General features: G+C 43.0%; 1 protein-coding gene across 1 annotated transcript in view; it reads left to right on the plus strand.

The window, feature by feature from the left end:
- Positions 1 to 17,038, plus strand: part of THSD7A (thrombospondin type 1 domain containing 7A) — a 414,592-nt gene that overhangs the window by 53,856 nt on the left and 343,698 nt on the right. The gene's annotated exons all lie outside the window — the stretch shown is intronic.

Raw genomic sequence — 17,038 nt, forward strand, 5'->3', positions numbered from 1 at the left:
TTTTTTTAAATCTCTACAGTCTCACTCAACTTTCTAGTTTCCATTCTATTATATTGAGGAGAGGCCCTTCTCTGTAACCCACCTAGGGTGGAAGCATGGTTGAGGGCAACAAATGATAGGACCTTCTCAGTGGCTGTACCAACAGGATGGAACACCTTGCCCCATAGAGTGTGGATGGCCGCCTCTGTGGTTCTCTTTTGCTAATTGGTAAAGACATTTTTATTCCGGCAGGCTTTTGCATGCTAAGTATTTTATGTAAGTGTTATGTTTTATCTGTGGTCTTTGCCTTTGTTGCATTTTTAATGTATTTTATGATATTGCGATTTTAAATTGTTGTGCATCTCCCTGAGTGATGTGTAGGCTCTAGAAGGGCAGGATAGAAGTCTCTATATAAATAAATAAAATAAAGTTCTTAAGGCACAATCCTATGCATGTTTAAATGAAAAAGGTCCTACAACTCCCAGCATTCCCCAGCCAGCCATGGTGAGAGTTGTAGGACTTTTTCTGTCTAAATATGCATAGGATTGCATTCTTAAAATATTAATAAACTTGGATCCAACTTGGTTTGGATCCAGACATGCAGAACCATGCTAATCTGGCCCAATGGGGAGATCTGCCACAGAGCCCTGGTGACATTTGGAGCCTTGCCAAGAACAGAAGTGGACTGGATTAAAGGTGGGGTTGGGGGTTTCAATCCTGAGGTTTCATGGGGGAACAGATGGGCTTTGGATCCAATGGATCCATAGCTGCTCCTGTCCCAACCCCAGAAATGCCCTGTTTCGGGACCTGTCAGCAGCTACGGCCTCACCCCACTACCTCATCCCCTTGGAGCTCTTTTTCTGCATTCTAACTACCTCCAGCCAGTGGATCTGGGGGTTAGGATTGCAATGTAAGTTAATTAAACTTGGTTCCCATTAAACTTAATGGGACTGAAATCATGACTTAAGTCCCATTGATTTCAGTAGGACCAACATTCAGCAAAGTCTGGATCCAGCCCCGTTATTACATTAAGAGGTTTTTTTTTATAAATATAACGTTATAATTATTTGTCATGGTTCTTGGTTTAGATGTAATGACAACCCATGGTTTAAACAACACAGAGTTCATAACCCAGCAAAAAAAGGGTTCTCTTTCTGGGTTGTTCGTGGTTAGCATGGCTGCATTCACACAATACGACAACCAAAGATTCAACTACCCATACCATGGCTTAGTGTTATGTGTAAGCAAGGCCATTGAGTGTCAGGGCCAAGCATTCCTCCTTCCCCCTCTCTCCCCTCCTCATGTTGCGTACTGACGTGGGGGCAAAGATCTTAGCTTCTGTTAAGCCACAGTTCCATGTTACGTCTGAACCAGGGAACTCTGGCTTAATGTTGGTTAACAAACATTGTGGAAATAAGCCACAAGGTTTATGAAGTCTTGAACAATCATACAAACCTGGCCATTGTGTTACCATGGGTGGTTTTAATTTATCTGATACAGACTGGAAAATAATCAGCAGTAATAATCATAGGGCTCAAATTCTCATCTATTACCAATCTACAAGAGGTGATGCTGTATGATTTGATTATGGCTGATAGTGGGGTTATGGTAGCCAGGAGTGGCCCTATCATTAGGCATAGTGAGGTGCCTGCTTTGGGTGGCAGATGCTGTTGGGTGGGCAGTGGTGGGGTGGTTCTGGAGGACAGAGCTGTGTGTGCCACATAACATGCCCTGCATCCCCTGAGTGAGCTTCAGCTTCCAGTCTTCTCAGCTTCTGCACATGCAATAGGGTGAGGGTGGGGGCACCATCTTCACCTCAGGCAGCAAAATGTCTTGGGCTGACCCAGAGACAGCAAACATTGAGAGCTGAGGTAGGAAGCTGCCAGATATGGCAGGTTAAAGACACAGGGCAGTATCCAGTACTGCTGGTGCACCTGTGCTGGTTCCATTACACTTGTGGGACCCATTATGAGCACAACAGGAACCAGCACTTCCTAAGGGAAACTGGGAAATAAGCAGAAACAAGCTTGTTTCCAGAATGGGACAGGTCAGCAGAATTCCCTTCTTCGAGTGCCGCTGACCTGCACCATTCCAGAAATATGCATTTCAGCTCATTGTCAAGGGCTCCTTGGAGGCCTCTCTCAGTCTAATCCAGTAGCCAAGTCCAGACACAGACAAAGGGATTCTTTTCAAAGCTTTATTCCTCTTTTACAACTTAACAACTCTACTGTTAGCAACTAGATATGAGCAGCAGACTACCTATGCCCTAAGTTGGAACACTTGGTCCCCGTTTGAAAGGGAATCACTGGCAGACCCCTGAACTCAAGGGCTAGGGAGAGTCCCTCCCCTTTTCCCTTGGATCCTCTGGGCGCAGCCATTGTTTGCACGCCAACCAGGCACTACGTCTCCTTTCTGCGCCCTCCATTTGGCACCGCTCTCTGTGTCGGCGTTGCGCGTTGCGCGTCCATCAAGTCTGCTTCCCGTGCTCTGTCACTCCCAGGACTGCTATCTAAGCTAGGAATGCTGGTGGGAGGAATCTCCGTCAGCTGTTGGCCCTGGGAAAGAGGAGCGCACTCCTCTCCCAGGAGCGACTGCTCTTCCTCAGAATCAGAACTACTCTGGGATTCTATGGGCTCAGTGTCCACCCTGACACTCATTTCCAATTGCTTTGGGAACCGCTAGGCTCCCATAGTGCTAGCAGCAGGTCTTGCTAGTGCACAGGCAATATTGGGCACTGCCCATATAGCAGGAAGAATCTAGCCAGCTAACCAGGGATACCAAGAACGAGGGATGCGGCTTCATTATTGGAAAGGTGAAGACGTAGTAGAGCCTGGTCTGAGAATAGATAAGGTGCCCGGTCATGCTTACTTTGCCAGTAAGGAGAAACCAAGTATGTTTGTAGACATTTTGTGATACAGCAGACCTGAAGGCTCCATGACAATATTTCTATATGGAAAACTCTTTCAAGATTGTCCCAGCTTCCTACCACATGTACACACAGTCATTTACATGGGAACATTACATCTTATTATCTACGTACACGCAGCTGATCAATTCCTATATAGACTGTAGTAATGTGAGAAGCAATCCTGACTGCTGGCACGGTCCTTATGGTGAGTAATGGCTTTTTAGGGGTTCACTGCCTCTCCACTACTTCCAGCCGTTTCCCCATCACATGACCAGTGCTGGCTCCAGGTTTTTCAGGATCCTTGGGCAAGCCACGCTCAACGGGCCCCCTCCTCCAGTGGGCCACCTTCTCGCCTCTGTTGTCACCAGCTTCTGTTGCTCCTCTTCCTCTTCCTCATCATTGCTACCACTTGCTCGCTTGACAGGCAGAGAGCCAGTGAGCAAGTAGGCAGCAGCATCTCCTGCTCCTCCTCCTCATCACCACCATCGTCTGGGCCAGAGTGACCAGCAGGTGAACAAGCATGTTGCAATTTTGAAGAGAAAGAACATCTCCAGGGGGGTCTTGTCAGTGGGCCCCTGCGGGGATGTAGGCCCTTGGCAAGTGGCCAGCCCTGCCTGTGCTTGATGCTAGTTCTGCACACCACAATATTATATGAGTAAATCTCCCGGTATTAAGAAAGTGGTATCAGGAGCTGAAGCTGCAGGCTTGTTTGCATGATCAGACGTACTCTGGGATTGTTTCAGAAGTTTACTCAAAATAATTATCCTAAATCAACAAGCCTTGTTTGTGGAGAATTACTGTTATACCAGTAATCAGAACTTTAATGAACTGTGCTATGTTTTAAAAAAAAACACTGAGGTTCTACCGAAGACGCTGGCTTACGAGGAAATACATGCCATAATAGGATATACAGCTGCTATATTTTAGCCTTTAATAATGCTATTAAGCAAAAATGTGATTAGAAACGGAATAATAGACACACCGCGTTGGAAGGCACTTCATGGGTCATCAAGTCCCGTTGCCTGCCAGAAGCAGAAAAGCTCTGGATTTTTGTTTAATTTTTTGGCCTGAATGCAATGGTTTATTAATTCAAGGAAAGGCATAGCATCGGCAGACTGCTTGGTGTTATGGAAGGCAAGTTTGCTTCAACAAACTGGGCTTCCACCTATGGGAGCTCTTACCAAATCCTTTCCAGCCATCGCTGCTGGCAATATTTCTATTGATTTGTTTTCTCTGATTCCTCCTTTCACTTATTTATATTGATGCAACTTTGTGCTAGCGATATGTCTCTTAATCCTGGGCCTGGTTCACATCCTACTTTTTCACCCTAATCTCATGTCTATTTCATGCTCTGTTTCCTTTTTGGCTTGTACTTTTTTCAACTGGTGCACTTTGGTTACAAAAATGGCTTTTCTGTACGATCTTGCTATTATTCAATATCTTGCTGCCTAGCTCTCCCTGACATATGGATTAATCCTCTTGATACTGCTACTCCTGCCACTCTCTCTTTTGCACCTTTTTTTACTTATTCTCTGTGTAATGTATGTCTAGGGTGGCAGTATTCGCCTTTTCCCATTAGTCTTTCATTACTTCTTTCTTCCTCTTCTCTTCAATAGGGATGCTTCAGAAATTCAGTGAATTCTGATCCAAACTGATCTGATCTACATCTCCTGGACTGATGCACTGATTGGAACAGTTATCCACTGGCTTTTGCACTTCCCAAATGTTCTGGCTCAAAATAAATACTTTTTTTTAAAATTGTTTAAATGCCTATTTTGAGGCATAATCAATTTTAAAATATACATTTAAATGCATATTGAAGTGGAACATTTCTTGTATTTTTTAAAATTTCAATTTAATATGGAAATGGGACAAAATGAATTTATGGGTGAACACATCTGAAGGTGACACAGATGGAATAAAGTGATTCATTCTTCCATTCTTACTCTTGAATTTTATTATATTAATCTCACGTCTCCTCAATCTTTATCTCAGTTATTTACTGGTTACGTGGCCCTAATTCTATCTTCATGTCTGAATTTAAATCCTGGCTCATTCTTTTTCTTCTTCCTGTAGAAGATTATTATATAGATTATACATGTATAAGATTATACAGGAATCTGTAGAAGATTCCTATTATGGATGACTACAATATTCTTGAGTCTTCCTCTCAACTGTTCTCTGAGAAATTTCCCTCTCTTTTCACCTCTGGTGTTTTCCATCTGTTGCTTTCCTTATACCCACAGAGCTGGTCATACTTCTCACCAATTCTTATTTTCTTGTTGATGTTTCTGTTTCTTCCTCTCCCCCTTTTAAACCGATTACCAGCTCTTTCATCATCATCATCACATTTATATCCCACTGTTTTTCCTCTTGCAAGGAAGCCAAGGTGGCTTACATAATCCTCTTTCTCTCTGTTTTATCCTCACAACAACCCTGTGAGGTAGGTTAGGCTGTCAGTGACTGGCCCAAAGTAATCCAGTGAGCTTCATGTCCAAGGGGGGGGGGACCAGAACCTGGATCTCCCGAGTCCCAGTTCAACACTACCCACTACACCCCACTACAACCACTACACCCACTTCCATTTGGATGGTTCCAGCAATAGTCTCCCAGATCTTCTCCCTAAGTGGAGTTAGGGAGTCAGATTGCATCTCCACACTGGCTTTGCCTGTCCTGCCTTCAACAACTCCAGATGTCTATATGCGAATGTAACATGCAAGTATAGTGTATATGCATAAAATCTAACATGTTTAAGCCCAAATTTCTTAATTGATTCCTTCCCCCGCTCCTGTATTTGGGAAGTGACCACAAAAATTGGAACTACATGTGTCTTCTGTACATGTCTGCACTCTATTCAAACAGTACACTTGCATGTTAATAGGTGTACTGTTTGAATAGAGGATACAGTACACCTATGTGTTGATAGGTACATCTATGTGTTGATAGTGTACTGTTTGAATAGAAGACATCTGTGGATGTCAGAGATGGGACAGGTGTCCTATCCGGTGGGCAAGGTGAGACGATGTGTGTTTGCTCCCTTATTGTGCTTAGGAAGAAATTCAGTGTTTTTCAAATCAGCCTTCTGTTTCTGTTCCCTTGACTACATCTGTCTATATTTAAAAATGACTAAAGACCCAACTCTCTTAATCAAGCAGTTTTCCCTGACTGTCTAACCTTAGTTCATTTGACTGGGGAATGCTGGGAGTTGTAGGACTTTTTTCTGTCTAAACATGCATAGGATTGTGCCCTTGCTCTTGTGGGTCATACTCCCCTTCCCTGACATCTGTCTTTTTAAGACATTGTCAGCCTGGTTTTCATTTTACCTTATATCAGTAGTGGGTAACCTTTTTGTTTTTGGTCAAGGCTGCATTGCCTCATGAGTAATCTGTTGGGGGCTACATGAAGCTACTGGTGGGCAGGGCGAAAACCAAAAGTGGGTCATCCCTTTTTTTCTCTTTCTGCCACTCCCTTCGTTTTTTCCCTCTTCCTTCCGGTGAAGTGGGCAGCCAGGGATGCGACAGATCGCTCTTGTCCAAGGTCTGAACTGATTGCATGTGGAGGGATTTTGAAATCAGGCTGATGGCCACATTAAATTAGGCCAAGGATTGCTTGTGGCCCTAGGCCTGCAGGTTGACCATCCCTAAAGCCCCTGTTAGTTTGTTTTTGTTTTCTTTTGGAAGTGCTGCACAAAAATGAATGAAAACATAAGATACAACTTATGATATTCTTCTCCCTTCTTCTGATGTTTGGACCAGAATAAAAGAATTTGAATCCCCGGTGATTTGGTTCTAATTGAATTAGTTTACTTGTGAAGTACTTCTTGGAATACAAAACAGTTTTTTTGTGTTTCAAATTGTAATAGAGTTGAGGTTGGAAATACAGTTTTATATTGGTTGAAGGTAAGTATTTTTATAGTACCCTGTTGTGCCATGAATTTTATACAAGCAGTCTCTGTGGAGTTCAGTAGAAAGCTTTGCTTTAGAACTCAGGGAAAGCTCTCTCTGATACTCATTAGCTTAATTTATGCTTGATAGAAATTAGATTTGTATTTTACTGGAATACAGGAATTGTGGGATTTTTTTAATCTTAAGGCTGTATTTTGTTAACAAAAATGGCCTATTTATAATAACTGTTATTATAGTGCATAGCTTTACAAACATTTTGTTCCTTCATCCACCCCTCAAATGTTTTTATTTTGTTTTTATGACATAACACAACAATGCGTGAACAAAATCCAACAATACAACCTACACAGTCTGACTTACATGTTTTAATTATTATGATGGTACAATTGGGAGATTCACCATTAATAATATGGTTATAAAGTTATATAACCCGGGATGGGGAACCAGTGCCCGCCCAGTTGTTGTTGAACTACATCTGCCATCACCCATGACCACTGACCATGTTGACTGGGGCTGATGGGAGTTGGAGTTAAAACATCTGGATGGCCACAAGTTTCTCAGCTCTGATATCGCCCATACCACTATACCTGCAAGCATTCTTGAATTCCATTTCTAATTTGTGTAGCTATTCCCTATAAAAATAGGTCTGTGTGCTTGGGGTTTGTTGGTCTGTGGCACTCCTAATTTTGAAATGCTGTAAAATAAGATTTCTTGGTCTACTCACATGCAGTCCGCACAGAAATGAAAAGAACTTGTTTTAGAACAATGTGTCATAGATTGCAGTTCAGAGATACTACTGGAACTGCGGCCCCAGAGAGGAGGGGCCATAGCTCAGTAGTGGAGCACATGCTCTGTATGCAGAAGGTTCCAGGTTCAATCCCCGGCATCTCCAGGTAGGGCTAGGAAGGAATCCTGCCTGAAACCCTGGAAAGCCACTGCCAGTCAGTGTCAACAATACTGGACTAGATGGACCAAGGGTCTGACTCGGTATAAGGCAGCTTCCTGTGTTCCTATCTTGGGTATAAGATTTTCTGTCTACCAAAGAGATGGTCAGTTTTCTGAGCCTTCAGCCCCCTTATCCACCCAAACTGGTGATACCTGGGTGATATAAGCTGGGATCCAAAGAGCTGCTTCCATTCCCACAAGGAACCTAACTAACCCAGTGAAATGTTTGACCTCCATGCTGTATCACAACCTGGTTTTGAAACTCTCCTAAGATTTAAGGACAGGTTACCATGCAGTACAGTGGATTTCTGTTTGAGAAAAACAAACCCAAAGCCCTCTTGGGCTCACAGAAATAGTTTCACAGTTCTTTGGATCCAGGCCATATTCAATAGAAAATACAGAATTGTGCAGTGCAAGTATTTTATATGCTAAAATCTGTACAGGTTCCACGAAGTCTGCATTTCATGTGTCATAGCCATAGGCCATAACAAAAGACTCGGACCAATACAAAACACCACAGGTAAAATCAAATATCATTGATCCAGTGTGTCAGTGAAGCAATCAATCACATTGGTTTGTTTTACAAACTCTGCTTTTATTGAAACAGCTCGGAAGGCAAAATGAGCTACTTTATATGTATGATGTGCTTTTGCTTTTCACCAAGAAGACATGACCATGATTTGCTTAGTAAGAGTGTAAGGAGCCACAACTTGCAGAACCAGAGAATCAGGAACACACAGGTATTGCTGCAAATTGTTACGCTATGATGTAAAAAGATGAAAGAAAAATACAGCATTTAATGACATTCAGAATGAATTGCCCTTTTCCAAGCTTCCAGCAACTTTTCTCATGCTGGTATGGTCATGAAAGCAAATATACAAATACCAAAACTCTGGCTAAATAGTGTATTATAAGGTTGAGTATTGATTTTGTGAGTTCAGCTGACAGTTACTAACCATGACAGAATACTACAAATTAATTAAGAGGTCTTTTGGCAGGTGAATTCCAGACAGGCGCATGCATGTAAAACGTTTTCTCATGACAGGCTATGCTTTGAGTGAAAAGTAAATGGCTTAAGGTACTACTTCGATGGTACTAGAGAGCTCCAAATGATGAAACAGGCTGGACGACAGCTAGAATGCAGGTGACATAAGACTGTGTTAGAGGACATAATCACACCTACTGCATGGCAGTGAGGACTGTGAAGAAGGTTTACTTTACTGCCTCCATTGCAGCCGCCCAGGAGGGTTTCGCTGGGCGGTACAGGGATTATTAACGTCTACCCCGGCAAATGTGATGCTGCAGCCCTCAAAGGCCTGCTGTGACAATTTTGCAAGGCATTTTGAGGACAAAATTGCTCACCTTCATAATGAAATTAAAGCTGCTGTTGTAACAGGTCCAAATGAGGAGTCCAATGCACCATTTTATTTATTTATTTATTTATTTATTTATTTATTTATTTCATTTCTATACTGCCCAATAGCCGAAGCTCTCTGGGCGGTTCACAAAAATTAAAACCAAACAACACACAATAAAACAATTTAAAATATATAGAACATTAAAACCACAATATAACAATACAACCACAATAAAACCTAGCAGCAGTACAGGAGTTTAAAATACAGATTTAAAACAGCAAAGATAAAAATTTAGAAAGCTAAAATACTAAAATGCCTGGGAAAATAAAAAGGTCTTCACCTGGCGCCGAAAGGAGTACAATGTAGGCGTCAGGCGAACCTCACTAGGGAGCTCATTCCAGAGCCGGGGTGCCACAACAGAAAAAGCCCTCCTCCTAGTAGCCACCCGCCTCACTTCCTTTGTCAGGGGCTCACGGAGAAGGGCCGCTGCTGATGATCTTAAGGTCCGGGCAGGCACATATGGGAGGAGGCGATCCTTTAGGTAACCTGGCCCCAAGCCGTTAAGGGCTTTAAATGTTAACACCAGCACTTTGAATCGGGCCCGGAAATGGACTGGCTGCCAGTGCAGCTGGAAAAGTACTGGCGTAATATGAGCTCGCAGGCCAGTCCCTGTTAACAATCTTGCTGCCCTATTTTGGACCAGCTGAAGTTTCCGGACCATTTTCAAAGGCAGCCCCACGTATAACGCATTGCAGTAATCCAGACGAGAAGTTATCAGAGCATGGATAACTGTAGCTAGGCTATCTCTGTCCAGATAAGGGCGTAGTTGGTATACCAGCCTAAGCTGATAAAAAGTGCTCCATGCCCCTGAGTTCACCTGTGCCTCAAGTGATAGTTCTGGATCCAAGAGCACCCCCAAACTACGAACCTGATCCTTCAGGGGGAGTGCAACCCCTTCCAGAACAGGTTGAATATCACCTAGCTGGGCAGACGAAGCACCCACTAACAGTACCTCCATCTTGTCTGGATTGAGTTTCAGTTTATTGGCCCTCATCCAGTCCATTACCGTGCCCAGGCACTGATTCAGAACAGCCACTGCCTCACCTGGTTTTGATCAGAAAGAGAGGTAGAGCTGGGTGTCATCTGCATATTGATGGCACCTCAGCCCACACCTCCGGATAACCTCCCCCAGCGGTTTCATGTAGATGTTAAACAGCATGGGGGATAAAATAGAGCCCTGTGGAACCCCATGGCACAATTGCCATGGCACAGAGCAATAATCCCCCAGCACCACCTTCTGGAATCGGCCATCCAAGTAGGAGCGGAACCACTGTAGTGCAGTGCCTCCAACTCCCAACCCAGACAACCTATCCAGAAGGATACCATGGTCGATGGTATCGAAAGCCGCTGAGAGGTCCAGGAGAATCAACAGGGTCGCATCTTATCCAGTTTTGTGGGATCAGTTTCTGCATCCTGAGGACGTGGAAGAGATGCTTGTAGCAGTTTGACCCATCACTTGTCTTCTCGACCTTGCTCCTCATGGCTTATTTGAGCTAGCTGAGGGGGTCTGACTGGGTGCATCATGAGAATGGTGAATGCATTATTGAATGAGGGGGTGGTCCCTGCTGCCCTTAAGGAGGCAGTGGTACAACCACTCCTGAAAAAACCCTCCCTGGATCCAGAGGTTTATAATAACTACTGCCTGGTGACAAATGCTTGAGAGGATGGTGGTGACTCAGCTACAGTCATTCTTGAAGGATAGTGATTGTCTAGACACATTGTAGTCTGGGTTCTAGGCCAGTTATGGAACAGAATCAGCTTTGATTGCCCTGATGGATGACCTTTATGGGGAATGGGATAGCGGCTTTTGATATCATTGATCATGGTATCCTCTTAGATTGCCTCATGGTTTGGGGGCACCGTTTTACAGTGGTTCTGTTCCTATCTACAGGGTAGGTTTCAGAGAATAGCACTGGGGGATTGTATGTCAGCCCCTGGCATTCTTGTTGTATGGTGCCTCAAGGTACCATTGTGACTCCAATGCTATTTAATATTTATATGAAGCCACTGGGTGCAGCAATTAGGGGATTTGGAGTGAGGTGCCATGAAAATGCTGATGACACTCGGTTTTATTTCTCCATTACATCTGAATCAGGAGAGGTCATGCACAACCTATATCAGTGCTTGGATGCAGCAGTGGACTGGATGAGGGCCAATAGGCTGAATCTGAATCCTGATAAGACGGAGGCACTGTGGGTGAGTGGTTTCCAGGTCCAAGAATTAGGGGAATTACCAGCTCTGGATGGGGTTGTACTCCCTCTGAATGAACAGGTTCACCATCTGTAGTGCGTCTGGATCCATTGCTGTCATTGGAGGCCCAAGTGACCTCCATGGCTAGAAGCACCTACAACAAACCTAGGCTGCTGTGCCAACTGCACTCATTCCTGGACAAGGTCACTTGGCCCCAGTGATCCATGCACTGGTAACCTCGAGACTGGATTACTGTAATGTGCTCTCTGTGGACTATGCCTGGGCTAAAGGATCGACACTGGCTGCTGATCTGCTACCAAGCTAGTTTAAGATGTTGGTATTAGTATACAAAGCCCTATACAACTTGGGACCAGGTTACCCCAAGGAAAGTCTCCCCCTATACAAAACTCCGAGGCCACTACGATCTTCAGGGGAGGCCTTGTTGTTCATGCTGTGGCCTATGGAATTACGTTTGGCAGCAATGTAGAGATGGGTCTTTTTGGCAATGGCAGCCACTCTGTGGAATGATCTGTTTCCCCTCTGAGGTAAGTCAGGTCTCAACACTGGCATGTTTTAGGCATTTGTTGAAAAAGCATTGGTTTACTGTGGTTTTCCCACAGCCATGAGCTATCTGTGTATCAGCCTCGTGCTATTATTTTAGGTGTATCTATGCGTGTATGTAGTTTTTGTTTGTTTTTATTCTTTTGCAAACCACTTTGGAATTTGTTTCAAATGAGAAGCAGTATATAAATATTGCAAATAAACAAACACTTCTGAAGGGGAGAAAATAAGATAACCATCTCTTCTCTTTGCTTTTCATAATTTATGTATAAGTAATACAAGTGGTTCCTGCAACAAAATAGTGCAGTGTATCCTCCCTCAGAAATAGAGTGCTCCGATTCAGGGTTCCAGCCAACACAGCAAAGAAAGAAAAGCATTCCACCTCACACCCCTCAACCCCATTTTCCATTTTCCTTTTCCATTTGCGACTCTACATGCCATAGCTGCTATGTTTAGTACTTATTGGGATGTTCGAGGGTTGTTGGTTTAACTCCCTTAGTTCCCTCCCCCCTTTAACTTTTCCCCCCTCCTTCTGCAAATCCTAGGGTTTCCCTGACCATGTGGATACCTCCCTCAGTGGCCCTATTTTGGGTACAGTCCTGTTGGCACTCAACAGCTGAGCTTGCTATTAGAAGGTGTGATATATCCCACTTTTTCTTGGTCGGGACAATTATGGTCAGTAAAACCATATGGTGATTTATCCCAGAACTCTCCTTGGCCCTGTTTTTCCATCGTTACAAGTTACCCTGTAATCCATACCCAGAGATCCTCTTCATTCACAGAAAGGATGATTTCCCGATGCCTGTGGCTTCCTATAGAGAAAGTATTAGGGTGAAGACAAATGTTGGGTTCTTCACTCACATTTATCTTTCACTTAATTGAAAAAAATCATGGTTGACTTAATTCAAAAGTCACCCGAAATAGTGTTGAAAAACTGCTCTGGGGATAGGCGGGGAAGGGAGTTTGTAAATCATAGGCACCAGACAGTGATGTTGTCCACAGGTGCATCTTCCCTATCACATCAAGCACCTGTGTATTCAGGACCGCTACAAACATAAGAAGTCACCATGGAAAAGAATAAGTACATCTGTTCACAAAGTAGCCAAACTGTCTCAACCACTTTCACAGTTATGTTTGTAGGTATCCTTAGTCTTCTTTGTATTAGAGATGAACCAGAGGAATCATGTGGAAAGGGCTCTGCTTGATAACCCCTACCACAGTATCTCCCAATATGCTGTCCCCTTTACTTTCCCATACAGCTCAACTAATAATTATAGTCCATATTTTGGCTGTCACAAGGTGAGATGAATCAAAATGATGTTGGCACTCTATGCAAATAGACCTATTGATTTAAATAATTCTTCAAATATAGGTCCATATTTTTCTGTTTAATTGAAATCAGGGAATGTTCCATAGAACCATAAGTTAGAAAGCACTAATGCTCATCTGGTCAAGCCCTCCAGATAGAGCAGGGGTGTTGAACCTCAGGCCCATGGGCCAAATCTGGCCTGTCTGAGGTCCCAATCTGGCCCTCCAAGTTTCCTCAAATGGCCGTGCCCCTTTTGCCCAACCACTGATTGTTTGGTGGTTTCTCCGCTTTTGCATAGTTTTCCCGCATTCTAAAAGGTTGAAATCCCCCAGTAAGGCTTGCTTACTGGCAGTAAGAGCTTTAAGCTAAAATACATTGGTATTTTTGCTCCCAGCCCGTTTGCCTCTGCCTCTGCCCTGGTCAGCACTGACATGTGGCCACTGAAGGCTTCTCTGACATTGAATTCAGCCCTTGGGCTGAAAGAGCTTCAACACCCCTGACAATGAGAAAGGATTGTCCTTCCCTCAACCCTCCTCTGTACCCTAAGTGCCTTACAGTCCCTTCAAAGCAAACCATAGGCTCTCAAAACATCTTCAGTTTTAATAATTCATTTTATATAGTTCTTTAAATTTGATATTTTGTAGTTTTTCTTTGGTGAAAAAATAACTGGTAGTTGGCCATGGCACATGAACAGGTCCCAGGTTCAATCCCTATTCCAGATAGGGCTGGAAAAAACTATGCCTGAAACCTTGGAGAGCCACTGCCAATATTGGGCTATATGGACTCATGTTCTGATTTGGTATAAGGCAGTTTCCTGTGTTGCTGTGTAACTAAAATTTGGTTCATTTGAACTTTTCACTGAAGTTTTAGTTTTAAAAACCTGTAAGTTTTACATATTTTCTAATGTTTGTTTCATGCTGAATGGAGTCTAACTTTGTATCTCCTTGAAGGTCCAAAGATAAACTTAAAGTGAGCAGATATATTTCATGTACATGCATACAACTGTCTTAGTATTCAAAACATCAAGATCCTAAATGTAAGCACTGGGATTAATGCCTCTTCGGGCTCAATTCACATGAAAAAAAAAATATCCTACATGCAAGCTGTCCTGACTATCCTTGAGAATGTTCTAGAAATGGAATGAGCAGTACGCACAAATTTACACAATTGTCTATATCTGTGATCGCCTGGTTCATATTCTATATTGCTCACACAAATGCGAACTCAGGGAAGAAAACTTACATGTGAGCTGGCTCTTAGTGTACCCTGAATCATCCTGGTGACTGCGTTTTAAAGTATATTGAGGCTTCAGAGGGGATTAAAGAAAATGCACACCATAAACAATTTGTGAAAATACTTCACCCTAAAAGCATGCATTTTCCAGTCTGCAGTGGCAAATGTCGACTGCATTTAGAAGCAACACTGAGACATAGTTTAAATTAATGCTGCTTCTCATCTGTAGCTATTGAGAAACAGATTTTCATGATGATTTATTCCAAAGAAGATATAGATCCCAAAATGTGTACTTGCCATTGTGCTCTGTGGGTGAATTATTGGAGCTTGCAGACAGCAAGCTATTCCATAGATGATTCCACACAAAACCTCGGCTTCTCTTTCCCCCCCATGATGCATCACAGATGGAGTAAATGGGGCTTTAACTCTCAGGGGTTTTAAAAAATTCACTGTCTTGGTTCAGAAAATGTGGCTGCATCATTGCCTCACTACCAGAACCATCTGATTCTGTCTAACATTCTGGATGTAAAGCTCTGCTAGATTAAACTGATAGCTTTGCGTAGAATCTCTTTATGGATTGTTAATCACCAAAGCCAGAGATTATAATGTATTGCAAATATTTACTAAGCAAGAGGTTCCTTTTGTACAGCTGTGACTGGATAATCTGATCAAGATTTGAAAGGTAATTTCTTGAGCTGAGCTTTGCCGCATTAAAATGAGATTAAAAAAATAAGAGTAAGAAATAAAATAATTTTATTTAGCATCATTTAATACATCCCCATATCTTGAATCTTACAAGAACAGGCCTCTCCTATGCATTTAAAAAAAAAAAAAACATTTATTTTTGAAGTGACAAGAAGCGATATTGGCCGTCTCTGTATGAATGTTCATTGAGGGATCCTCATGGGGCAACATTAGTGTGACAATTTTTAAATGAACTGAATGAAACCATCACCTTGAGGTGTCACACTGTCGTTGACAATATTTCTTTCATTAATGTATAGAACATGTTTTTAAAATACACGTAGAATGTTATTTGGGTTGAATTAACATAAAACTAGCTGGCTATACATGCAGCTGTCCCCACTCCAAGGTATCTTGCTTGTCCTCCACAGACTGATGTGGCCATCGGTATGCAGACTTTGGAAAGAGAATAGGTTTTACGAGTTGTTGTTGTTTTTTAAAGAACTACAATAAATAAAATCTTAAAAGCTTGGTAGGTCAATAACATTCAAGGAATCCATAATTTTGTTTTAACTTACACAAGGCATTCCTTTTTAAAAGATTTGTTTAGCTCTCCAACTTAGAAATGTAAGCATCTACTCTCAAGGGAATATTCATAAAGAAAATGAAACAAAAGCTAGACACCCAGCTGAAACATTTATGGTGGCAAGGTGATAATTAAAATCTGTCTATGTAGAATAGGAATCTTTACGGTATCTCATGGGAAAAGCCCTGTGTCACAAGTAAAGAAACAGATCCTGCTGCTATAGGGTATGTACATATGTTCTTAGCCCTTACATGTGAAAATATAAAGAAATTTAGAATGGAACACTACCAAAGATGGCAAGATGCAAAAGCTGCCCTTAGAACAAATGTCACTGTACCAGTGCTGCATAATTGAAAAAAAAAAAGTTGGTAGGTTACATATTGTTATAGTTATGGTTGGGAGAACACCGTTTTGTGTGTTTTTCCCATGGGGCAAAAAGTCAGTTTTTGGGTCATAGCTAAGCTCCCCCTTGTCTGCCCCAAATTTTGCATGTAGATATCTACGTACTTTGCTAGCAGATTAAGTGCATAGCAAAGCTTATTATGGGATGTTATAGAGGGAAAGGATTAGCTGCCCATGTAGGGTCTCATGGATAGAAGTTAGCATTGCCCTTTGAGATACAGGTCTGTGCATAGGCTATGGTAGACATTTTTTTTGAGTGTGAAAATTCACGAAAAAAGAGTGAAAAGATGTGAGCAACTGCCTGTCCTGTGAAAAGTGGATGAAAATTTGCCAGGAAATTTGCCAGGCTGGGAGAGCATGAGCTAACTAGCAGCGAGGTTGAACAAGGTTGGTCAAGGATTGGGGGAGACAGGAGCTTCCCCTCCAAAAAACCCCATTTGTTTGTATTGAGGGAAGTTGGTTGGAGGCTTTGGAATGTTCGCTTTGAACTGTGGCAGGTGGCCAGAGGGGGAGATTTAAAGGGGTCCTCTGGAGCCCCACGGCAGAGCAGCTTGGTCCAGGTCATTCAATCAAGGTTTAAAGTAGGGAGAGGGGATTAAAGGGGCTGTGCCCCACCTCTGCAGAAGGGTGGTTGATTCGCATTTTTTGTTTAGTGAGGTCAATGTGTTCTTTGGAAGGCTGCAATAGAAAGCGTAGGAGGTGTGGAAGTCAGGGGCTCATGCTGGTGGTGTATGTGTGCAGGATGGGGGTGGGCTGGGCTCCAGGGTAGGAGGGGGGTATTGGGAGTTCATGCCTGCATCTGCAGGGTGGGATCTCAGGAGGTGATGCCTGTGGAGGGGGCTCAGGGGTGGGGGGTCGTGCAGCTGGTGGAGTCCTGAGTGTGACGGTGGGACGTTGTATCGGGCGTGGGTGTCTGGA

Source organism: Heloderma suspectum, chromosome 5 (assembly GCF_057233095.1).
Source record: "Heloderma suspectum isolate Gila_16-S chromosome 5, 16-S_ref, whole genome shotgun sequence".
Taxonomy (NCBI): Eukaryota; Metazoa; Chordata; class Lepidosauria; order Squamata; family Helodermatidae; genus Heloderma; species Heloderma suspectum.